The sequence below is a fragment of the Falco peregrinus genome, chromosome 2 (assembly GCF_023634155.1).
Source record: "Falco peregrinus isolate bFalPer1 chromosome 2, bFalPer1.pri, whole genome shotgun sequence".
Classification (NCBI taxonomy): domain Eukaryota; kingdom Metazoa; phylum Chordata; class Aves; order Falconiformes; family Falconidae; genus Falco; species Falco peregrinus.
In genome coordinates, this window is record NC_073722.1 from 27,272,836 (window position 1) to 27,286,864 (window position 14,029).

Sequence of the window (14,029 nt, forward strand, 5' to 3'; positions counted from 1 at the left end):
CTGGCACATAGAAATTTCTGATATAAGCAGACAGGAGGTGGTACATAGAGTGGGTGAAGAGAAAGTATGGATCTTTGGCTTGAACAAATTGGTCTTAAAATGTTGAATGCAAAGGATGTCTGTTAAATGACCAGATCCAGCCATGGTGAAATGAACCCTTGGTACAATCAGCTAAATTACCACTGTGATGAATGTGACTGAAATTGTGCACAAATTTATGCTTCCCAAAAATCAGTTAAAGACAAAAGAAATAGTTAAGAATTTTGTGCACTTTTTCAGTCCTTAGTTCAACTTCAGGTTATGGGCTGAAGTTGGAATGATTTGCTGGTCCCAAGCAGTGCAAGTGTTAAGCTGGCATTTCTTCCAAGTTTCTCTGTGTTACAAAATGTACTATATAGTCAGTGAGTGCTATTTATGCAGGGAAAATGTCCACTGGAATCAGTGGGCTTTTTCCATAGTCCACAGATACAGAGTAAGTCATAGACATGTTTGAGGTATTTGGACATCTGTGTATAAAGTTACTGTGTTCTGCAGAGTTTCAGGTCAGATAGTCACCTCGTACATCTGGTGCTCACTGAACTGCTTCTGGAATGAATGAGACAGAGGTCGTCACATAGCCAGCAATATTCATTATTTTTTGTTAAACACGATTTACATCTTGGAAGAACCGTAAATTTCACACTTAACATGGTATTTATTTATAGCATCCAGAACGTTTAATCTCAGCAATACGGTGATGATACAGGAAGGCCGGTGTTGTAATTTCAAGTTTTTAGAAATGTGGAACTTGAGACACAAATAGGAGTTTAAATGACTTATAAGCTTAGGTATGTCTACACTGCCGTCACAGACATACCTGAGCTGGATTTAAACTAGTCAACTGGGAAGCTGGTAGCAATCCAGCTGTGGCAGCATGGAACTTGGAGCTGGCTGGAAAACATGCCCAAAACCCGGGTCAATGCTTGAGTGGTTAGGCTGGCCTGAAGTCAACAACTAGACTACCACCGGTGCCCAAGCTAGCTAATTTAAAGCTTGCCTGGCTGCGTTTACACTGCATTGTAGTCACATCAGTTGTGACTACAGTATAGACATACACTCCTGTGAATTCTGTGACAGTCCTGTCTTATGGCAGACAAATTTCCATGCTGTTCTGGGAGCTGGGAGCCGTTGTGGGTAGTGGTCCCTGGGAAAGGCTTTTGCAGGTATTACAAACCTCACAGTACAACACCAGATGCGCTTTTATTGCGTTGAAACTTCCCATATTGAAACAGTGGGCTCTCGTCTTGTAGCCACTGGGGCACGCGAGCAATCCGTGAGTCAGTCTGTGTGTTTGCATAATTGGGACCTTATTGTTTGCTCGGAGGAAGGGCAAGGCGGTGGTGAGCAAGCCAGGCTCCCGGCTCTGGCACGCAGGTGCGGGCAAGAGGAAACCACCGGAGGAGCTTGGGCAGAGCTGGTGCTGAGGTGCATGGGGCCTAGGGCAGAGGCAAACGCCCCAGCCCCTCCCGGCCTTCCTCCTGCCCACATACGCTGGGTGACGAGTCCTGCTGCCTGACCTGGCCCAGGTCCCTCCCGGCCTGCCCCTTCCTGTGGCCTGAGGACCAAGGCAATTGCTGTAGTTCCTCACCCCTGAAATGAGTTCTCATTTCGTGCAGAAACAAATTTAAAACACCACAACACAAGGCTCTTTTGTGCTCAGCGCCTCGCAGAAGGAAAGGATGGACGGCTGCTCTTTCTAGTTAAAACCACTGAGTCGCACATGACTGCTTTTAATAAAAAAACAACCCTCCGAGGGTCAGCCCTCAAGCCCACTGCAGCAATCAAAATTGCAGAGTCAACATCTGGGGACTGGGAGTGTGTGTGTGTTGAATTTCTTTTTACATGTTGATACTTTTTGAGAATAAGCATGTTTTTGTTGCAGGTGTAACCTCTACTGAAGGCTGCTAGGCTTGAGTTACTTTATTTGAAGTGTAGAAAGATTGTTGTATTAAGTATTGATGTCCAAGATGTGGTTGAGGGACACTTGAGATTTAGATAGCAGAAAGAACAGCAGCAATTTTGGAAGTAATAGCAGATATATATGTATAAAGATTGTTGGGTGTGGAGACCAAATTCTCAGCAAATTTATGCTGACATGGACTCAAGAGGAGATGTGAGTGTTGATGTAATTGAGAATACAGTCTTACAATCTGTGTAGATGCTCTGTCTCTTACTACTGTTCTTGAGCTGTGTTACTATAATGTAATTTTCCTCAGTACTGGGGCTGGAATTTCTTCTCAGAGTGTAGGACAGGAAAAAGATGATGTGATTTGCTCATACAAAAAATACATGTTTTCCCAACAGAAAGCAAAGGGAAACACATGGATAAGAAGTAGGTTACTCTGTTCAGCTCAGTTCACTGCATATAAAATGTAAACTAGTCTGCTTATGTAGTTGTTGACTTTCACTGTATAAAAGAATTGCTGAGTGTTCCAAGATATGCTGTGAAAGTCTTGAAAATATGGGAAGTCCAGAGAAGTAATTCTGCTCTTTGCTATTCTCAGAAAATCCTGCTATGTGCCAGTTAGAAAGTCAAATCGTTAACAGATGGAAGTTGACTTTGCTGTGCAAAAGGTGATTTAGATATATCTGTATCTACATCTACTGAGTGTCCATATCATGTAAAAGTCACTTTTGACTTTGCTGAGTCAGGCAACTCGATGGAATGCCAGATTACTCCTAGGAGAAAGATAGGTCTTGGATCTTCCAGGAGATAGTTAAGGCTATCTAACTATAGTAGCCTGTAATTAAGGCTATTGTACCTCCAGTTATTATTTATTTTCTTTACTGCTGGGGAAATAGAGAAATTTTAAAGTTTTCTGTTACTGTTTTTTGGTTTAATTAAAGCATTTCTTTCCCCACTTTGTCATGTTTTATAATGTATGGCTTCAGCTTTATGTAACTTGACTAGGACACAGTTTGACCTTCAGAGGTCTCGTATATCCAGAGATCACAGGTTTTTAGGTGTCCTGCTAGAATGGGAGAACAACTTTGGGTCTAATTTGGGTGATTGAGAGGTGTCTTCAAATATGGAAGATGCTAACACACATTTTTGCATTTTTTTCCTCCTTTCACATTTGGGGAGTTTGTTTGCTTGTGCAATTTAAGATGTACCATCAGAAATTAAAGTCCAGGTCTGACACAACTCCATTGACTTACTGGAATTTACACAGTCACAAATGACTCATAATGCTCAATATTCAAAAAGAGCTTCCAAAACCATGGTTTTTGGGGGTAGATTTTTTGTGTGGGGTTTTTTTTTTCCCTTTACAAAGCTGGTACTGCTTAAAAAAAGTGTACTAGCACAATTTGAAAAGTTAATGTAGAACTGAAGAATATTGTATCTCTTTTACTCTAATGTCATTAAATACTTACTGAAAAGTTAGCACATTTCTTTGCTGAATTGAGAGGTCCTTAAATGACTTGCCAGACAAAGAATAGCCTCTTTCCTTTGTCTGAAGAGATGTACTGAAGTTGGTATGAGATTGGTTCCTTCCCTTGCTGTTTGAAAAAAAACTTTGCTGAATCTGACCACTTTGGACTACTTGCCATCTTTAGGTTGGTTTTTGTATATTAAAAACATGTATCAGTATATTAAAAATATCTCTGTAAAAAAGTGTTTCAGTAAATGCTGTGACAGCCTAGAGAAGAAAGTGTCAGGGAGACCTAAAAGCAGCCCTCCCCAGCACCTATGGAGAAGTTACTGAGAAGATAAGGCTGAAGCTGAGGAACACAGTGTGAGAATGGGAGACAGTGGTCATAAAATCAAGGAGGCAGGGGAAGTCCAGCTGAAAGAAGAAAAAACAGTCTTTTGCAATGAAGTTTTGGAACAGGTTGGCCAGAGAGGCTCTTACATCTTTTCAAAAAGTTTTCAGGATCTGACTGAACAAAGCCTAGACAAATCTGTTCTGAATTCAGAGCTACACTGAACAGGACATGGGACTAAATGACTCCCTTCCAACCTGACCCACGGTGTGGTTCTGTGATTCTGCATTAAGTACCACTTTTAGGGGAAGATAAGGATCATTATGTGCTTTAAAATCAGGCTGTTCATGGCAGCCACTACCTATAAAATGTTGTACTTGTTAAACAGAAAACCTGAATGAAAACAAATTGCAAGTTAAAATTACCATAATGCAGACATTAACAACACAATAAAGGAATGGCCAGTGTCTAGTACTATATACTCCAGCAAGAATGGTATCTGTTGGTTAAAAACAGAGAATAAGTGCTGTTCTCTATTTTAACCAGCAATACCATCAATTTTTGTTATTTAAAAAAGTTTTCCCTTTGCTGCATACTCTTAAGTAATAAAAGCAAAAAACATTTGGGAAAATAACATCCTTTCAAAAATATTTTTTTTATATATGTCAACATGTCTAATTTTTTTAACATCACTGCTGTTTTCATGACACTTTCAGATTGCTTTTGTAAAGAGATGTTATTTAGAATTCCAATGTACAAACAAAAAGATTAATGTTCTAGGTGATATCAGCTAGAGTGTGAAATACAGTCCCCTTGTATGAAATGTATTTCTTCGCTTTCTGCACAGACACCAAGTAATACCATTATTGATCCACCAATTTTAATGAAAAGTTATTTGACAGAAAATTTTAATTACATGCTTAACTACAGTTTCTGTAGTAAGGAAAAGATATCTTTCTATCTGCAGAACAAGATTCTAAGCACATAAATTAATGAGAGAAAACATTAGAGGTCTTGCTTTGCCCACCCGTGCCTTACACTTCCAACTTCAGTGTGAAGCATAGATGAAATTTCACTAATACAATACGGGAAAATACTTTGAGACAGTACAGCCAGCAGAAACTTGAGATGAGGATTATCTTGTAGGTCTGGTTTTTCATCCTAGCTAGGGTGTGTTACCTTAATAAGTAAGCCAAATAATTACTTATTTACAGATTCAGCAAATGGTAAGGTCACACTGGCATTTCTGAGCGAAGAACCACATTGAACTGATTGGTTAAAATGGCCTGAATTTATCTGAAATACTCTGGTATTAGTTAGAATTCAAACAAAGTCTATGGGATTGTAAAAGAAAAGGTACTGGGGTAGCAGGGGATGTGGCCAGAACATCCAAAGGCATGGGGGTGTACTACATAGTTATGCTGCTTACAGCTCAGTTTATTGTTCAGGATTTCGTTAAGAAATACTGAGTGACATTAGAATGACATGAAAGTGAAGAAACTATTTCACAATATGTGCAAGTCTTCCAGTTGTGCTCATAGATTTTTCAGTACAATAGGAAAAGCATTTGTACAGTGTGTTTCGCCAAACACCTTCGTAATTTTTCATGAAATCAGATAAAACTTGCACCAGAAAAACATTTTCCAGTCTAAGCTTAAGGGAAGAGTCACCATTTCTGTTCCTTAATCTACAACACTTCATGTTACTATTACATTTTTTTAAATGACCAGGTCCTTTTTTAAGTCCTCAGCTTTTCAACGTGCATTTTGAGACACTTTTGAAGGAACCAAATTGTCATAAAGAGAAGGAGTCAGTATGTCCTAGAAATTGTTCTCTGTTGGCATTTCTAAAGGCAAACTGGGCTGCTTTTTGTTCTTGTGGGGCTTTTTTTGTTGTTGGTGACTGAAGGAGGAAATAGAATTGAAATGTCTGTATATGTAGCTGTGCACTACAAGCACTGGAGTCATGACCACCTACCTCCCTTCTCAGTGCTGCATGATTTAATCTCCCTCTTTGTATTTACCTAAACCCTGTCTTTTAAGTATGCAAATGCAATGGACCTGTGTCTGACCTGTTTTACATTATTTGGGAAAAGTCTACTAAGTTAAGTGGACTAACCATACACTTTTTTAAACTGGTGTCAGAGGCTGTTCCAAGTACTGTACTGCACACATAGCTTGTGAATACTCAGATCATTGAAGAGTGTCTGAATGGCCTTTGTTTCATTAAAAACTGCACATGGGTTAAAAGCCCCAATGTCAGTATAAATGACATTTGAAGAGCTGTAAGAAACTGGGGTGGCAGGTAGATGCAAAAAAAACCAGGGAAGGTGAAACAAGGCTTCTGCTCATAAAATCTGCCAGCCTATATTGCCACATGATGTTAATTAATTCTTACTCACTTGTGGTCCTAAATGACTGTGCCTGATGTCTCTGTCTTCTTGAGCTTTGTCCTTGTTTTACTGAAGAAGCAGCATCAGCATCAGCATCAGCATTGGTACTGGTTGTAAAAGGAGCATTTGCAGTAGCTGTCAAGAAAGGCGAGACTACAACTGATGCTAGTTTAAACAAAAAAACAGTTGGGCATTTTATATGCCTGCGATGCAGGGAATCTCCATTTCAGCTGTCTTTTTCATTGAACTTTGATGATAAGCATCACATACTCGCTAACAGAATTTCTCTTTGCTGCACTTCTGTTAAATAGGGAAGCATGATCACCATCTCATTCATGGAAAACAGAGAAAGTATTAGCAGGGAAGTGTGAAAATTACAGTGTGAATCGGTAGATGCTCTGTTAAATGTTCAAATGCCTGTCAGTTTGGAAATACGGACCTAGACTTCAGTGTTTCAAGGGGTCAGGAACTGAACCCGCCTTTCTTGAAAATATTGAGAAATCAGTGAACTGTCCTTCTCCTTCTCACATGCTGACATCCACTTGGAATTCAGCTGTATTTGGCAGAGCAGTAGAGAATTGATGGGCTTTGAGGATAGTGGACTTTTTCTAAGTAATTTCCAAAATTGTGAAAATGATGGTGAAGAAGTCAAATGCCTTTAAGCACTTACAAGTTGGTTTAGAAACTTCTTTTTCCCTACCATATGATAAAGAAATATTCATGAGTAATAGAGAAATGCCTGAGGCCACGAGCATACCACCGTGGTTAGGTAACTTTGCTCAGAGTTTGCTCTGAGCAAGCTGGTGACTTTTGAACTGTGCTTAGCCAGCCACCACCGCAGGTCTCGGCACAGGGACAGCGCTGACACGACAACTGACCAACTCTGCTTTTTGAGCTAGTTAGCTGGGCTGCATGGGCACGTGGCACTCTGGGCCTGCGGTTAGCTTCTTCCAAGGTGGGCTGGTTTCTGTGCACACCCCTGTCCTGAACAGTCCAGACACATGCAATGTACCTTCATTACTGTTTCCAAGCTGTGGAATGTCTGCTTGTGTGTGTTGCCGTCTCTCAATGTCTGAACAAAGTCTGCTATTACCCTTTCAATATTCTTAATGACTATCCTATGACTAGTTTCACCCAATCATTCCCAGATGCTTCAGCCACATTCAGTCCCTTCTGGGCCAGAGGGCAGGCAGACAGCCTCCCAGACCCGGACAGAGGTGTGAAGGGTACCTTTCCCTCCCCTCCCAGTACTCTTGCACCGAACAGTCTCCCCTGTGTAGGGCTTGCACGGGAGGACACTGTGTGTCCCTCCTGACATCCCTGCCCTTGCTGCTGCAAAGGCAGCTTATGTAACTTTGTGAGGCTGGATTCCAGTATCTATAGTAACATTTAAACAGAAATGAAACAGTTCCCAAAACAGGAAAAAAGTTATTGAAAACTATCCATAAACAAGATTTTACCTCTCCTGGGTCACACAAGTGACAAAACGTGGGTTGTTGGATCTATATAAACCGTCAATGAGCTTCTTATTCCTATTGTCTCCTTTCACAGTATGCGGGAGAGATGGAGGAGAGGAAGAGGCCTTCAGAGAGGAGACAGCTGACCTGGAACAGGAACAGGGGAGGATGGCCATGTGGCCACTTTCTGAAGATCCTTTCAGAAACTTGGTAAGAGGGTTTTTCTAGGCATGGGTGTGGGAAGAGCCATGGGGATGTTAATAATGTGGGCACTTTAAAGTGTATTGGTGCTGGGAGAGCACTGCTGCTTGCGTGCCAGCTGAGGAGTCTGCCTGGGATGTCTGAATTACATGGGACTGAGAAGACCAAGATCAGGAGGACACAAAGATGGCTTTTCAGTCGAGTTTACTTTTCTCTGTCAACACCGAAGGCATGCTCTCTTCAGGCTTCTTTGGGTCCCTTATGAACAGCAAAGCTACTCCTATGATGATTGCTTCTCAAAAGAACTCCCTCAGCAAAACCTTCTGGTGAGGCATGACCAAAGCAGGTTCACATCAGTGGAGAAATTCCACCTTTGGTTAACAAAAATTCTGCTGTAGCAAAATTTTATTGCTTTGGGGAAAATAATTATTGAATTAAAAATGCAAATGAATGTTTCTCTCAGAAAGGGCTATGTACTTCCTGAAAAATTTGCCACTAAGTCTGAAGCCTTTAAACTCCCAAATCTTCCCAATGAAAACTGTTGCAGAGATAAACATCAGTCCTTCGGGGCTGGAAGTTCTCAGAAATAAGCACTTGAGAAAGTTAGAGCTTCTTATACAGGCACCATTGACTTAGAGAAGTCTTCAGTGACACATTTTTTCCACAGTACTCCAGAAACCAAGACTTACTCTGTTAACAAATTAGCTTTTAGTTACATGAGTAATTAACAAAAAGGTCACCGATCCATTTTAGCTGTTTTAAGCAGTTACGATCAGGGCTGGGAAAGAAAGTTAAAGGTGAATGGAAAAAGGATCACGTGGAATATTTTGACCGCAAAACCCCAAAACTAACAGCAGTGATTTTGGTAGGTAGTAGGGAAGAATTGGGAGGATCAGAAATTCTAGAGTAGAAAATCAACATACACACCCACTGGATAAAATTCACCCATGTGTAAACAGCCAGTGACAGCCCATTTCTCACATAAATCTCATTTACGTCCTTAAGTTGGAGTAAATGCTTAGGAGTAATTTCAAAGGCATACTTGAGAAGAGATAATTTCAGTCTTTGTGAATTAATAAGTATCCTGGATTCTGCAAAGACTGATGTATGTGCCTAACCTAATATACTGCAAATATTTCTGGTATAATAGCTAATAATGTGTAAACTTAAAATGCTGGCTGTCAAGGTTAGGTAGATTTGGGACCTAAGCAAAGAAATGTAAGAATATGAAAATGTAAGAAATTAGAATAAATCATAAGGTCTGTCTTTTTAAGTATGTGCCAACAGTAGCAGTAGTCAGCAGATGTATAGGGCTTTATGTATCAAAAGCACTGTATGAGCAATGGTCCAGATCCAGAATGCCAATATTCACGTCAATGGTTTCAAGGAAATACAAGTGGCTACTTTGGTAGGGTTACTGTTCACTAAGCTTTACATGTAGCAGAGTCACCTATGTTATTATCACCTGTAGTTTACAGATGAAATCGCATGATGGGTTACCAAACAGATATTTGCTTCTTTTTCATATTAGTAAACATCTCAACAAAGCTAAGAGAAAACACCTTGAGGAATGAAACAAGTCATTATTATGTAGCTATGTGGTGAGGCAAGCTGATGTTACAGCTTTCTCACTTAAAATTCACCTTAAATAGGAATACATCGTGCAGTTGGGGAGCCTAATGAAGAAGAAAATGCCCAGATATTTTTTTTCTTCAAAGATCCTGTTCAAAGAAACTCTTAAGCCAGTAGTTCACCAAAAGGCTGTTGAGCCTCAGGGGAATGTCTTATGCAAGGTGGACTTCTCTTGGGTGATTGCTGGTGTTTTAAGACTTGTGGTGGGCATTACTTGGATGTTGCAGTGTAGCCAAGCAATGGTTGTTTGCTTTAAGAAGATGTATTTTCTTTGTGACATCCTCTTCCCCTCAAATGGTAGACTATTAATTTGGGCTGTTTTGCAGCAATGTGGAGAATTCCAGGTTTGAAAGCATGGTAAAGTCTGTCTACCCATCAGCACCCACTCTTTACAGGCTAAGCTGATTTCTTTCCCAGTATGCCCCTCCCAACATTTCTCTGTTGTTTTTTCTTTGTCATTTCATTCATTGTTTGAACTTCTGTCCGTTTTTACAGACTAGAGCTCCTGTTTCTGTATAGGTAGATAGGAAGAACACACCAAAACAGGATTTCTTTCAGCCTTAAAAATGGTTGGCATATCCCAGTGGATAGGGGAGCACAAAGTGCACAAAAAATGAGTGGAAGTAAGGTGGAAATAAATACAGATGGTCTGCCTCCTTGCTTTCAGCAAAATCTTCAGTTCTTAATTCTAGAATATTAGACACAAATCTTGAAAAAACATTAAATCTGTCAATACAGACTAAATTCCCTGCTCTCTTCAGCTGTGTTTGCACCAAGGAGTTGTTTGCCCCCGCATATTTAACAGGAGATACACTTGGGTGTGCCTAGTAACTGTAATTTCAAGAAAGCAAAGCAAAGCAAAGCAAAGCAAAGCAAAGCAGGTCCCTTTTTATGCCAGTGGCTTGCACATTGAGGAACCTTGAAAACTCTTGTTTCTCAGACAGGGTATCTGTGGAATTCCTGCCATCTATGTGCAATGAATTCAGACCGAGATCTTAAAATTGGCTTCCTTCAATCGAGTTTTGTTATGCAGTTGGCATGCTTTCGCACCCAAACCTCCCATCTGCAGCCTGCACCTGCATTGCTCAATATTTAACTCTGAGATCTCTGAACTTCCTGGACCACTAAGGTGTCTTTTGGTTTGCGGCTTGCTGGCCAGGGCTGTTGCTTACCATAAGAAAGAGGTTCAGATGCAGTAAATAATGTAGATTTCCAGTTTCCTCAGTGTTGTTTCTGCTCATTGAAAAGAGCTCTGTTCTGGCTGTCATGGTTTAACCCCAGCCAGCAACTAAGTACCACACAGCCGTTTGCTCACACCCCCCCACCCCTGGTGGGACGGGGAGGAGAATCGGAAAAAAAGCAAAACCTGTGGGTTGAGATAAGAGCAGCTTAATAATTGAAATACAACAACAATAATGTAATTGTAATGAAAAGGGAGACAACACAATGAAATAAAACCCAAGAAAGACAAGTGATGCACAGTACGGTTGCTCACCACCCACTGACTGATGCCCAGCCAGTTCCCAAGCAGCGATCAGCAGCCCCTGGCCAACTACCTCAACTTTACAGACTGAGCATGACGTTCTATGGTATGGAATATCCCTTTGGCTAGTTCGGGTCAGCTGTCCCGGCTCTGCTCCCTCCTGGCTTCTTGTGCATCTCCTCAGTGGCAGAGCATGGGAAACTGAAAAGGCCTTGACTCAGAGTAAGCACTGCTCAGCAACAACTAAACCATCAGTGTGTTATCAACATTATTCTCACACTAAATCCAAAACACAGCACTGTACCAGCTACTAGGAAGAAAATGAACTCTATCCCAGCCAAAACCAGGACACTGTGTGCTGCAGCTTTTCCTCAGCATGAAGCATGGGGCATGAAAAGCAGGGTATAGCATTTACAACCTTAAAAAGCTATTGCTTTGCATTCTTAGGCTTTCTCTTTCTGCACAGTAGCTAAGTGAGTGCAGGATGTACTGCTACCTTTACCACAGACAAGCCCAGTATTTTCTGCTGTCAGTTACTTTGGAAAAGATCAAATCCTTCTCTTTGTCCTATGATTGTTTCTGATAAGCTGGCAGTAAGAATTCACAACTCCCATGCAGCCTCTTGTATGACACAGCTGAGCTGCTGCATGGCATGCCCCCGCTGCTCCCCAACCCCCCACCCCCTGGCATCAGTGAGGAGTTCACCAGCTCGATGGACTAGAGGCAAAGCAGGTATTTGCCCAGTGATTTTACAGCTACATTGCACCACAAATTATTCACCGTGGCTTTATAGGCATACATACCTCTCCCCTCCTGGCCTTGTGGGTCTCTTCAGTGCTCTGAAGGCTGAGTCTGGCTTGATAAAGTGAAAAAAATCTCTCTAGGGTTCCCCTAGGTGCATACAAATTTATGGTGAGCTGTATACATTACTAGTAAGACCAAATATTTGAATATCAAGAATTGTAAGATTGTGGGCATACACATGCACATGCCTCTGGGTACACCCAGATATGCATATGTACATGTATTAATACAGATACACACATAGGTAGATATTTATAGTGGCTTGGATAACCTATGAACTTGAAGTTTCGTTGGCCTGACTTTCATGGGTGCAAGATGACATAGTACCTGTGAAGGCTGGAGGTCAGTTCTACACCAGAAAATGTGATTGGAGCTGGCAAGCCTTCCACAGTTATGATCAGAAGAAAGATTGCTTTTGCTCATGTTCCTTCTTTCCTGGGAAAAACCCCCACCTTTTTCTGGTACAACTATGTCTCCACTGGAATTTCACTGAATCCAGAGAAGTGAAGGATCACTTGGAACTACTCTGGATGCTGCTTCAAGCCATCCTTTAAGCTGGCTCGAAGGGGTTAGGGGACATGAACTAACCACCCAGTTCCAGAGAATCCTTTGTGTGTGGCCACTTTTTATCGCTGTTCAGAGGCAAGGCACTACAAGGAATTAATAACCCATGTAAAACTTATATCAAGATGTTTGCTGGTAGCAAGTAGATGTTTGTTGAAAGAAGCATGGTTTAATGGCCTTAGCACAGGTCTGTGATCGAGGATCTCCCGTGTTCTTCCTGCGACTTTGACCGTGATTGCCAGTCTGTCTTTTGACAGGTCATACATTCTGTATGTGCTTCTATTTGCCTTCTCTGAAATGGGCTAGAAAGTTTTACTTAGCTTTTAAGAGCCAGAAATAATTAGTTTCTGTTTAAAAAATACTGTTAAGGCATGAAATATCAATCATCAGTCTGATCTACCTTTAGCTTTCTGAGTATTAGGTGTCCTAGACGTGCTCTGCATTACGTGGAAAGAGACCACTCCAGAGGGTGAGACCTCCCCATGTGTCAGTGTGAGAGTTTTTCTTCAAAAAGAAATTTCCCTTTTCCAGTCAGTATAGAAGGAATCTAGGTGATGGAGTGAGGCTGACTTTCAGATGGCTAAGGTGAAGTGAAATAAACCCCATCCTGGATGCTACATTTAGGGTTGTTTATGCACTGTGCGAAGTAGGCAGAGTTTGCACTGCACATCTCTGATCTCTGAAATTAAAAGATTTGTGTGAACGAGAGGGATGAGTATTTCATAAGGTTCACCTAGAAAAGAAAGGTTCTAACCTGAATTAGAAACAATTGTAGTGAAATCTTCCAGCGAAATGGAATCATTGCTGTGAATTAAGATGAATGGGCTACAGGGCTGCTTGGAGCTTTGGGAACAGAACAGGGACACAGGCTCACCAAGTATTTCAACAGCTTAGGTGGCTGGCTAGGGAAGAGAAGATAGAAGGCAAGAAAAATAGTCATTATAGATATCATCACTGCTGTGGAGCAAGGCCAGTGGAACAGCGCAATTGCAGGCATGCTGCATCGTGTGGAAGCTGAACTGAAGGAGTTTTAGGCCGTCCGTGCAAGTCGACCAGTAGAGAGTCAGTGCTCAGAAGTGACCTCAACTGCAGGAGGCAAAATGCCAGCCACATTACTAATGCAGTCTCCTTTGCCAGCTATCTCTTTGGCAGTGTTGGTGTCAGCAAAACAAAACACGGCTTAATGAGATTGCAGGAGAAATGGCAGGCAACGACTGTAGGTGGTCAAGGCTTCTTTTCAGTGTGCAATAGCCGTGGTTTTCCAGATCATGTGCTGTCACAAAGTTGCAGATGGACCAGAAAACAGCCCCTGGGTGGGACCATGCCATCCATCCAAAAAGGTGGTCTTGGATGAAAACAGGCTGAAGTCAAAGAACTGGGCTAGGAACGCTCCAGGATCCACAGCACATGTTAACAAACTGTCCCCTTGCCAAGAACCAAAATTTCCAAATCCTGGCTGCTTGAACACTGCTAGTCCCTCACACAGTCTGCTGGACTTACTGCACGTTTCATGCAGGGTTTCCTGCAGCAGGGATGTGTCACTGAGCAACCTAGGCAGAGGAGGCTGGGCAGGGATGAGGGCAAGACCCCACACAGCATGGGCTTGGCTAACCTATGAACTTGAGGTTGCTTTCACCAGTGACTACCGCTGGCCCCGCATCTGTGGCTGTAGCAACCCAGAGTGCTTTCAGGTATAAAGTAAACACAAGCAGGCATTGCCTGACATCTCTCAAATTAAATTAAAAAGTGATT

General features: G+C 41.7%; 1 long non-coding RNA gene across 2 annotated transcripts in view; it reads left to right on the forward strand.

The window, feature by feature from the left end:
* LOC129783707 (uncharacterized) overlaps window positions 1–14,029 on the forward strand; it is a 66,348-nt gene that overhangs the window by 2,505 nt on the left and 49,814 nt on the right. For both annotated transcript variants that reach the window (XR_008745539.1, XR_008745540.1), the window contains exon 2: window positions 7,688–7,803. This is a non-coding gene — a long non-coding RNA (uncharacterized LOC129783707). The remainder of the gene's footprint in view (window positions 1–7,687; window positions 7,804–14,029) is intronic.